The 11,076-nt window shown below is 33.0% G+C and overlaps 1 long non-coding RNA gene across 1 annotated transcript in view; it reads right to left on the bottom strand.

Moving 5' to 3' along the window:
* Positions 1-2,522: 2,522 nt before the first annotated feature.
* LOC146996697 (uncharacterized) overlaps positions 2,523-11,076 on the bottom strand; it is a 273,301-nt gene continuing 264,747 nt past the window's right edge. The window contains exon 4 of the long non-coding RNA XR_015041609.1: positions 2,523-7,380. This is a non-coding gene — a long non-coding RNA (uncharacterized LOC146996697). The remainder of the gene's footprint in view (positions 7,381-11,076) is intronic.

Raw genomic sequence — 11,076 nt, 5'->3', positions numbered from 1 at the left:
CAGGGAGAAGTACCTCATATGGGCATAGTATACTACATAAGTGAAGTGGTGAAAGCATACGGTATCGTGTTTTTACTATTTGAACACTTTCGAAGATCTGAATGATGAGTTTATATATGTCAAATACTCTATTAATTACTTATCTCTATCTATCTGTAAATATACACGTACTGTCCAGCAATGAATGCTCGATGTATAGGTCACAGCCACTACCCCACCAAAAGAGAAAACTTTCATTTATGAAACTTCCTAGTACGTCTGCCAGGGAAACGAAAACAGGCTTTACATCTAACATTATCCTGCACATTTTTATGAAACATTAACATTTTGATTCGACCCTTTTGTTTTATTTTATTTTGAGTTTTGTTCAAGCAAACGTTTCGAAAATCATTCCTACTTGTAAATACCTGTTTGTTTCTTGTATGTTTGGGGCACCATTGGTCATGCGGTTAGGATTGCAGAATACTGAGAGTTTTATGGAACTGATCATCCCAATTGTAATTTCCATTATTTATATACAAAAACAATATAGGAGCATGAAAAACACCAATATGGATAGTTTAATAAGACGAAACTTCAGCTCGTAAGTGCTGATAAAAAACAATGTACAATAACTAAATGTTACTGTAGGATGTTTATTATAGCTTAATAAACAATATTCTGTTTTTGCTCAAACACAGTGTTAAAAATACCAAGTGGTTGACACGAAGCCACATAAATTTCATTTGACTAATTATTAATATATTATTATATCATAATATTAGTTAGCAGTGGTAAATCTAGGTATTAAAAAACCGTAAACACGAATTTTTGAAAATTTTAATATTTCTTCTTTTGGCCATGTTTGAATTATCCATTTGAAATTAGGCATCAAGAAGGTGGCAAGGGGCCTTCATTTTCAAGGAATGATTTCTACCGGCAGTAATTTTACAATAATATTATAAGATTAGACATTATAAATCTGACAGCATGAATGCATTATATGAAAAAAACCAGAAATTTGCATTATTTTGCTGTAGAATGTTATACTAATTCTCGATTATCCGTGTGTGGAATAGCCGTCTTGCAATGTGGAACTAGGTACCGTTGAAGCAATTTTAAGCGACCAGCGAATATATTTTTCATTTAGTCAATTTGTCGAAATTTTAATCTTTTTAATTGCAGTTTTACATCATTTTGCTTAAAAACGAACGTGAGTAACTCATCTGAAAATCTATAAGCTGTGAGAGAAATCATATTGAATGATCTGAGCATACAGAGGAGACTAATTATATGCCTTTGGCTTTACAATCCTTGTTAGAATATTTCATTTTCAGAGTTGTGTTTTTGTGTTTATTGCAGCTTGTAGGATGATGAGTGAAATTGCTTGGAACTCCGTGCATTAAATAAGTGCAAACATTGGTTACAGACTTTGTTAATTAAAAAAAATTAAACTTTACAAAAAATAATGTTACAGAATACATATATTTCTTTTACATTCCGAATCAATTTTTCGTATCTAGTTGAGTCACATAAATTATGACAAACTTTGAGAAATTAATTTAAAAGAATTAAATATGAAAAAAAAAGAATTTAACAAAACAATTATAACTTGGCTGTGCGAGAAATCTCACAAATACTACGTTTATGTTTCCGAACAAATGCATAATATTCCCGCCATTTCTATCTATCAATTTTATCATTTATCTCTCACACCCTTTTTTTATGAAAATCTGTGATAACACTTTACAAACATTTAAACAAATAAATGAAACTTATACAGATTGGACTGTCAAAAACCTCGAAAAATTAGTTGTTAAATTTCAAAAAATTTCAGATTTCATTACGAGATATATCTGACATCGAAACAGGTCTCAATTCGATAATGTCATGGATTTTTAGAATTATGTTTACAGTTTGAATTTATCCTTATTATATGAAAAATATTAAATAAATTTGTTATATATCAGTTTCCTTGCACACTCTTGTGCTATATGTACTTTAACGTACAAAGAACGTTATAGAATAATACGTTATAGAATAGTGTTATGAATGGTTATTTAAACCAAACTGCTGTGCGTTTTTAAGGCCGAGCGGTAGCTTTCTAATTAACACGCTGAGTTCGGCGCCGAATTTGCTGTCCTTTCCGTTCAGCCGGCAGCGAGCTAAGCCTTAAAGCTAAGCCGTATTTTTGTTTAGAATGTTTCAATACATTTCATTAATGCTAAATTTGATCACATTTAATTGAGACTATATTTATTTTTTAACTTATACTGTCGGTTCCGTGGAACGACGCCAGGCAAACGAAAATTCCAGTGTCGGTTCCCAGGGACCGACGCCGGCCACACGGAAAGTTCACTGTCGGTACCCAGAGACCGGCGCCCCGCTCATCGTGTTAAGAAAGTTTCGGGCCGGTAAGTAAATATGTATTTAATTCAAATATATGAATTGATATGTAATCTATATATATGATTGATTGTATTTGAGTTCTATTTCGAATACTCAAAACTTAAACACAAAGAACTAGAGGCAGCAGATACATAAATCAGTTTATTGAACGCAATTTAACAGAATCGTTACAGGTGATGAGATGTGGGTAGCTCACTTCACCACAGAAAACAGCAACTCAGGATTGATTGGCGTCACACGGATCCACGCGCCGGACGATCCTCAGTCTATGCACGGAAATTAAAGTCCACGGTATTCTGGGATAGTAAAGGCATTCTGCTCATTGACGTATTGGCGAGTGGTGCTCCGGTGAAAGCTGATCTTTATTGCGCTTTACTAGAGAACATCTGAAGAGCCATTCAGAACAAATGGTTTGGGATGCTCAGTGCTGGTGTTGTGGTGTCCTACGACAACATCGGACGCATACGGGGAATTCCACAAAATATATGTTGCAGACGTTTCGCTGGGAGATGTCTGACCATCCATTCTGTGGCTCCGATCTTGCTGTTAAATACTTCCACGTGTTATTGCACCTGAAGACGTTCTTGTCTGGGCACACTTTCCTACAGGTGAAATGTTGCAGACAAATGTGACGGGATGCCTTTCTTCCCAGGCGACAGACTTCTATGACACTCTAATGGAAATAGGTAACCGACGCTACGACAATTGGTATAGTTCCGATGTTTCTTATGCTGAGAAGTAGCAGAAATATAGCTGTATCTTTTGCAATAGGTTTTCCAGGTAATAAGACTTTGTTTTTTATGGTTTACGGCAAAGTAATTTTTCGGACGACCCTCTTATTGTTTAAATAATCATTATCAAATGAATATACTTTCATCTAAATCAATATCTAACTCATTGAAATCATCATCTATATAAATTTCCTTCTAAATCCAATCAACTTCATCTGCTAATCTAAGACATCTAACTAAGCATAACTATCCAAAACACATCTTCATGTTAAACCATCATATATATATTATCATCATCATCGTCATTGAAAATATCGCCAAATTAAGATAAATCATCATAGCTCAAATCAACTAAATAAAAAGCAGTATCATCTAAATCACCACCATCAACAATATGATTCTCATTTGATCATCGTCTTCATCACCTCAACCTTCTAATTCACCATCAAAATTGTTATCTGAATAACCAAGAAAGAAATTATAAAATTATCACCAGATAATTACAAACCATCATTTAAATAATCATCATCATCGAAATCATACCTTCAGTTTGAACCGTCGTATATGTCATCATCACCATTATCATCGTCGAGATAGATAAATCATAATCTTCCAGATCATCTAAATAGAAAGCAATATCAACCAAATCATCATCTTCTTCATCCTCATTTAATCATAGTCTTCATTGTCTAAGTCCTCTAAATTATTATATAAATCACTCTCACATCATGTATAAAATCGTCATCAGTCAAAACTATGTCACCATCTAATTCATCTAAATATTTATTATCACTTAATACACATCGTCATTTTAACCATCATGTATATCGCGTCACCATGATCATCGTCAGAACAAGATAAACCATCATCACCCAAATCACATCAGTCATTCTAAACCATCCTATGTATCATCTTCATCATCATCATTGAAGTCGTCGTCAGAATAAAAGAACTTCACCTAGATACAAAGCCCGATCTACTAAAGTTTTATTATCATCCTACTCAATTATTCATACTCTTCATCACTAAACCATATACTCACGATCACCTAAATAAAAAATCAGCAGCAGTTAATCTAAATTGTCGTCCTCAAAATTCCAGTTAAATTATTCAAATAATCGTCGTTTAAATCATGACTTTTTAGTGTTCGCTAGTGTGCCGTCAAATAGAGCCAGTTTCATTCAGGTACAGACAGAAGGATATCACCGGAAGTTCACTATCGTTGGTACAGGTGTAGTAACCAACCGCCCTCAGGAGATGCCAGAGGCTTGGTGACGTAGCCGAAACCTATGCCATCTTAGATAACGTGACACTCGGAAGTGACGTAAGAGTTTGAATAACGTAATGTTTCAAAAAGTTTGGTTTTTGTGACAACGAAAATATTTTTTAAAGTTTCATTTCTTCCGGAAACGACGAACTGTTTTCTTTTTTTTTTTTTAGGCAACGGCCTCTTGAACCCCTTGAAATCTTGTTTGTAATGACATTAAAAATTTCCCTTTTATCATTAAATCTGTATTTGTTTTTAATTGAGCATCTCATTATTTACTGTTTGTTCATTTCGCATAATTTTAATATAATAATAATAAGCCAAATGCAAAATGTTAATCCTTAAAGAGAAATGCGACCAGAGATATAAAGTTAAAAATTAAAAGACAAAGAATTAAATTTATATATCAAGTTTTACCAGAATAGAAAAAAAAGAGAAAGGACTTTAAAGAATAGAATAGTTGAAGGGGTGTTGAAAGCCAAAACATTTCATAAAATGAGGATTTCTGATATTTGCATTTTCAAATTCTCTACAATTTTAGCTTTCTTAAAACACTGTTCTTTAATCTCTATGAAAATTAGGACTGTACAAAATCTAGCTTTAATTTGTCATTGAATACTTTGATAATTGAGAATTTTTACATAAAATCGCGTTTTTCCCCCAAACGTGATTTTTTATACTCGATGTAGTACCTGTTCTCAAGAACTACTGCTCACAGGTATCTGAAATTTTTATACCTTATTTACTACGCTTCCAAATATTAGCCGAAATGAGCTTTTGATTATAATCAGTGCTAAATTTTACTATGCGTAACAAAATATACTGTAAAATACTCTAAAATTTAAAATGATAAAAAAGCTCGTTTCAGGATATTCAGCTAGGTATTGTGATGTTCCTTCCCTTAGCGAACGACGTTTCCAGAACATTTTATCCGCGAGGGGCGAAAGAGGGTTAAAGGAAGGGACGTAGTTACGCCGGAAAACAGAGTGGAGGCAAGCTGGTGGGAAGAACACGAGACTTGTGACTTTTGCGGTTGGACCGGCAGTCATGCCGTGTGCAAAGAGATAATTTAAGCTAAATGTATAGTAGTGGTATTTGTTTTATTGTGTATTGTTTAATAAATTAGTGGATAAAATTTGAAAGCTGATGGAGATTATTTTCCTATTATGGCGAGTGCATGAGAAATGACCGAACCCGCCTCGGAGTTGAAACGGCGCGAGGTGCAAATCGGCGCAGTCGATAGGATAAGATTGTGAAAAAGGAAATCACTAAATAGTGAAAATAATAAATAAATATGGTTGTAAAAAGTTACTGAAAGTTATAAAATGAAATTCGGTGATAGTTCACGAATGGATTTACGATGAGAGAAGATTTTTATGACGAAAGAAAATGGCGCGTTTAGGGCCATGTGTGCGAATAAATTCATCCGATTTGTGAAAGCGTGATGTGCTAAAAAGTTAACAGCCAGTGAGTGGTAAAATGGGATCATCAGTGTTCATCATCCTAGTGAAATCGTGAAAAGTTAAATCAGGGGTAATGTGAATTACCGTGTTGTAATCATGTCAAGTTACGTGCCACTGCAGTGTGCTCATGATTAAAGTTAACAGCGTCAAGTTGTGCTCTTCGTTCGATATTTTCACTATCGGGATCAAAGGTAAGTCCTTCTTAATTTATATATTAACCATATTAACTTAGAAAATTATAATTGTTTTTATGTCTGTTAATAACATGATTCGAATGTCAGGCGTTAAAGCCAGTAGACACCGAGAAAGTATATTTTATATGGAAATGAGAAATTAAGGTTCTTATTTTTATCAAGATATAGGAGATTCTTAGAGATTCTTAGAGCAAGGGAAACGATTATTGAAACATTTGAAAATAATGAAAGGAGTTATGTTTGACCACCATCGAAAGCTGAGAAATGGCTGTTCTTTTTACATCATGCTGAAGTGATTCTTAATCTCTATAAAATATCTGAAGAAGGGAAAATTATTTTGCAGAGTTTAAAAACAAAAGTTAAAAGTTTGAACGCGACTCTCGATGAAATGGATTGAAATAACAATATTATGATTAAAGACACCGTATTAAAAGAATTCTAGATTCCTCGGAAAAACCGATCGAGGCAGGCTGGTGGCGTGAATACGAGACTTGGTACTTTAGCGATTGGACCGGCAGCCATGCCGTGTGGAAAGAGATTACTTAAAACATGTTTTGCGCGCCTTATATTATGTATATAATTAAATGTATACTATAATAGTGATATTTGTTTTATTGTATATTGTGTACCGTCATGTGTAATAAATTAGAGGATAAAATTTCAAAGATAGAGATTATTTTCCTACTATGGCGAGTGCATAGACGAAGCTGCCTCGTGCTTGAAAGAGCGCGAGGTGATAGATGTACTTTGATTACGTAAAAACCTTCAAACCTGTAAGAACAGCAGATTTTCAGAAAAGGTAATCCAAAAATGGCCAATTCAACATTGTTGCTATAGGGTTTCCAACACCCCTTAATAAAAAGGAGTAAAATATTTTTAAAAAATGGCATTTATGGAAATACGAAATAGAAATATGTTTAGCTTATAAGAGTATATAATATTTCTGTAAAATAAATAAAGTGAACATTTAAAAGCAATTTTTTAAAATAAAAAACCAAAAGGAAATATTTATAGTTTTTAAAATCAGTATTACTTTTGTAAAATGAAAGAACTTAAAATCTTTTTAAAGTAAAAATAGCGAAAAGAAAAATTTAAATTAAAGTTTCACGTTATTAAACTAAATATTGAAGAGAAAAACATTTTTGACACGAGAAAGGGAAAATACAGGAATTTAAAAGTCAAAATTGCATTTACACAAGTTGCAACTTTGATAGAGATTCGCGTTCCCTTAAGCCTCGGGCGTCTTCCTATGACGGTCGATTACTATTAAGCTTGTTATTGTAAACTGGCTATTCAAATTACAGTCGGTATGCGCAAAGGGGGCCTGAATCTTCATCCTGAAAAATAAACAAAATTATTGTTACACATCACATAAAAATATCAGTTAAAATGATAATTCAATTCTGAGTCACAAGCATGAGAATATTTGAGAAGGTTATATGGCATACGCAAATAACCAAAATGAAAGGTACTCGAAACGCATGTCTGTGCACTGTCTGCAAAAGTTCAGACCGGATCTTGGTCATTTGTGGTAGGCATTGACTTGCAAGTACAAATGTGTTTTGAAAAACGTAAATGTTTGCGCTTTGGTACTTTTAAATTTAAAGTCATTTGTTTTGTAAAAATTACGAAGCCTAGCTCTTCATATGTTTCTCCGACACTCATAATTTTATGAGGAAAAAGTTTGCCTTGTTATGAAATAATTTTGAACATAAGTATCTCCGTCTGATTTCGATTGACATCAGTCAATTGTTTTGTGATTTATTTCTTATAACCAAAAGGAAAGTTTTCGAAATAAAGTCTAGGTATTGGAGGAAAGAATAATTAGTAAAATGTAGAAAACTGATACTTTTATTTTCAGCTTTTTTTGAAATGAAATCATTATGCAGCGTGCCAAAAAAATTAAAAAGACTTCTCTCAAAATTTAATTTTCAACGTTCTATTTTGGAAATAAAAATACCAATTAACAATAGACAGAACTCGTCCTTGACTTTGTAAATTATTCTAGAAATCCTTGACTTCCTATAGCTGGTAAAAACCTGAAATCTCTTAGTAAATTTGTCATGGAATATGCCAGTAAATTTCAAACGTAAAAATGTGCGCCATTTGTTTTTACATAAAATTTCTCATATAAATAATTCTTGGATTAGACTTTTTTTGAAAAGTATCTTGACCCAAAACGTTTAAACTGTTTTCTTAAAACATTCGTTTGCTATTGAAAATTTTATAAATATAACTAGACTGAGTTTTGAATAAATGAAATCACAACGCATAAGCACATTGTTGGAACATTTTGTATAAGAAAACGTAATCGCATATAAATCAAGTTCTTATATCGCTTAATTACGATGCATCAGATCTTTAGTAAATAAAGAAAGCAATAAAATACACATGGTGGTTTGGCAATACCAAAAACATCATATCCCGCAACAGCTCTTCTTGATTATTTCATACCTTAGGAAACACGAGCAAATATGTCAATTGCGGAAACATTGCAGTTTGGCAAGCGATAAGGTAATGCGCAGGAGAATTGATTATCGGGGAAAATATTTCTGCAAGGTAGGAGGTGATTTGTATTCATTCTGGATGTGGAAGAGAATGTTATTCTAGGACTTCGAGAAATAAGGAACATAATTTGGATAAGAGTGCACTTTCGACCAAAGTGAATTTGCGGAATTAGGAGTCATGTTTCTTCTTTCTGAAGTCATTTGAAGCCGTGGTTCTGATGTCAACATCAAAGACTTAAAGATATCACATTTGATTTTAGTGAAGTGTAGTTCATCCAGTGCTTTCTTCAGCAGTAGTTATGGCTTTCGCCGAACGAAACAAACACAATGCCAAGTTTCAAATGTTACGTCATTCAGTTTGCGAAAGAAAATGGAAATCATGCAGTTTGGTTTTCGTGAATGCTTCGTACACGAGTGGAAGAGGCATAAAATTTTACAATGATTATTGCGCCAAAGAATAAAATGTGTATTGCATAAAGAAGTAATGAAATAGCTTACCGTCGGCGAAAGTGTTGGAAACTGCATTGTAGAAAATCCCCATCATCACTAGAATGGATTAATTGTAACAAGAAACAGCGTACGTTTCTTTGCCTTAAAAATAGAAAAATGGAGTGCAAATGGAAGTGAAAACTCTAAAGCAAACTGAGGTTGTGTATTCGATTTACTTCACGGAATAATTCAGTTCTCCGAGAAAAAGAGATAAAATTTTTTCAAAGGCTTCGAAAATATAGAGATAAAACTTTGATGAGTTTTTAAAAATATGTAAAAATTTATTTACTATCACGTGTTGCAAATATGGATGTCATTCCTGTAGTTTTGATATAGTAGGAGATAAAGAAACAATGATATGAAAGAAAAATAACGGTTAACATAACATCAATAGGCCAACGAGAAATCTCACCTCACTGTACTGATCTCCTGCTTAGCCGACCGTACGAAATTAAAAGCTCATCGATATCTTGAAAAGAAAGACTTTGCTGAAGTGCAGGTTCCCGAAAGTGTTTTCATCCGTATTCACGAGAAATGATCGGCGGAGAAAAATGTTGTGAAACTGTGGATAAGAAATATTTGGCAAAAGCTTCCTTTTGCCTCAGATAATCAAGAAAGTATAATACTTTGGGACATGCTCAGCCTCCATCTAACGGATAACACAAATATGTTGTTGAAAGAGTGTTATAAAGATATGACAGTTTATCCAGGCGGATTATTGCCATTAGTTCAGATATTAGACATATATGTCAATAAATCATCGATAGAATATTTTAAACGTTAGTGGAATACTCGAACAAAAGTGAAGGTGAAAAAAACAATTACAAATGGAGACCAAATACGTCATGCCAGTGCATAAATAGTGTGTCAGTAGATAATAAAATCACGTAATAAAATTAAACCCCGTTTAATTTATGTGGTATATCTGACGGTCTAGATGCAACGAAAGATGATTATTTATGTGTGGATCAGAGTAAAAGTAACGGCAAAACTGAAACAGAATTCGATGATGTGCTTGAAGTTATAGCTTGAGACGTATATGAGGAACTTGGATCTGTCTATGCAAGTATGGATCAGAGGTGAAGGTGAAAATGAAACAGAATCCGATAACGAAAATTTTTAATTACATAAACTATGTTATTTCTCTTAAATAAAAAGCATTTAATTACACGCATAAATCTAATTTTATCTAATTCTAATCACTTTTTCCATATTTCTAAACATAACATTTTTATAGCTGGCGTACAGCGCGTACCCATAAATTTCCATCTTGCATTTTCTTTTAAAAGTGCGCCTTATACGCCTGAATATACTATACCAAACATAGCTGAAACTTAAGTGATAGAGATATTTACATGCTTGCTGAAGCATTATATTCTGTTTTTTTTTCCTTCTATTAGTGTATAAATGTTTTAAAAATTTCGATGTTACGTTTTTCAATCTTTGTGTTTAGAAAAGGGATAAAGAATTCAAACTTTTATCTCCGAAAACAAAATTCTAAATGAGATTTCTAATGAAGAAGTGAAATTCTCTATAGCTTTACTTTCCGGACTAATTAAAATTAAGAAAAAGAAGAGAGGAAAATAAATAACTGATTTGGGTAAGCAGAATATTTAGCCATTCAGTATCTATTGATGGGAATGTATATAACTCTAATGAATAGTACAGAAATAAGATAAAGCTACGTTTCAGTTTGTAGGCCTTACATTTCAAAATGGTTTTAATACAGCTTAAAGCGCATAGCCAAAGATTATGCTCTCAACCGCTTTTTCAGTAATAACGTCAGAGAATAATTCTTACAGTTACAATGTTTTCAAATAATCCATTCCTTCAAAAGTAATCTATTGTACTAAGATAATGTGTTTTCGAGGGCAGAAAATGAAACAGAACGGCGAGATCCATCAGAGTATGATCCTGTAATGCTTTAACAAATCTTTCGCAGTCTTCGCAGTAATAGAGAAATGTGGTAGAGCTTCATCTTACACTATATTCTTGTATTCATATTATTTGTAATATGTGACTATGTGTCTCTATTCA

The sequence above is a fragment of the Stegodyphus dumicola genome, chromosome 6 (genome assembly GCF_044657685.1).
Source record: "Stegodyphus dumicola isolate Sdum_Otavi_A_Nest chromosome 6, ASM4465768v1".
Taxonomy (NCBI): Eukaryota; Metazoa; Arthropoda; class Arachnida; order Araneae; family Eresidae; genus Stegodyphus; species Stegodyphus dumicola.
This window is presented reverse-complemented; position numbering and strand designations above follow the sequence as displayed.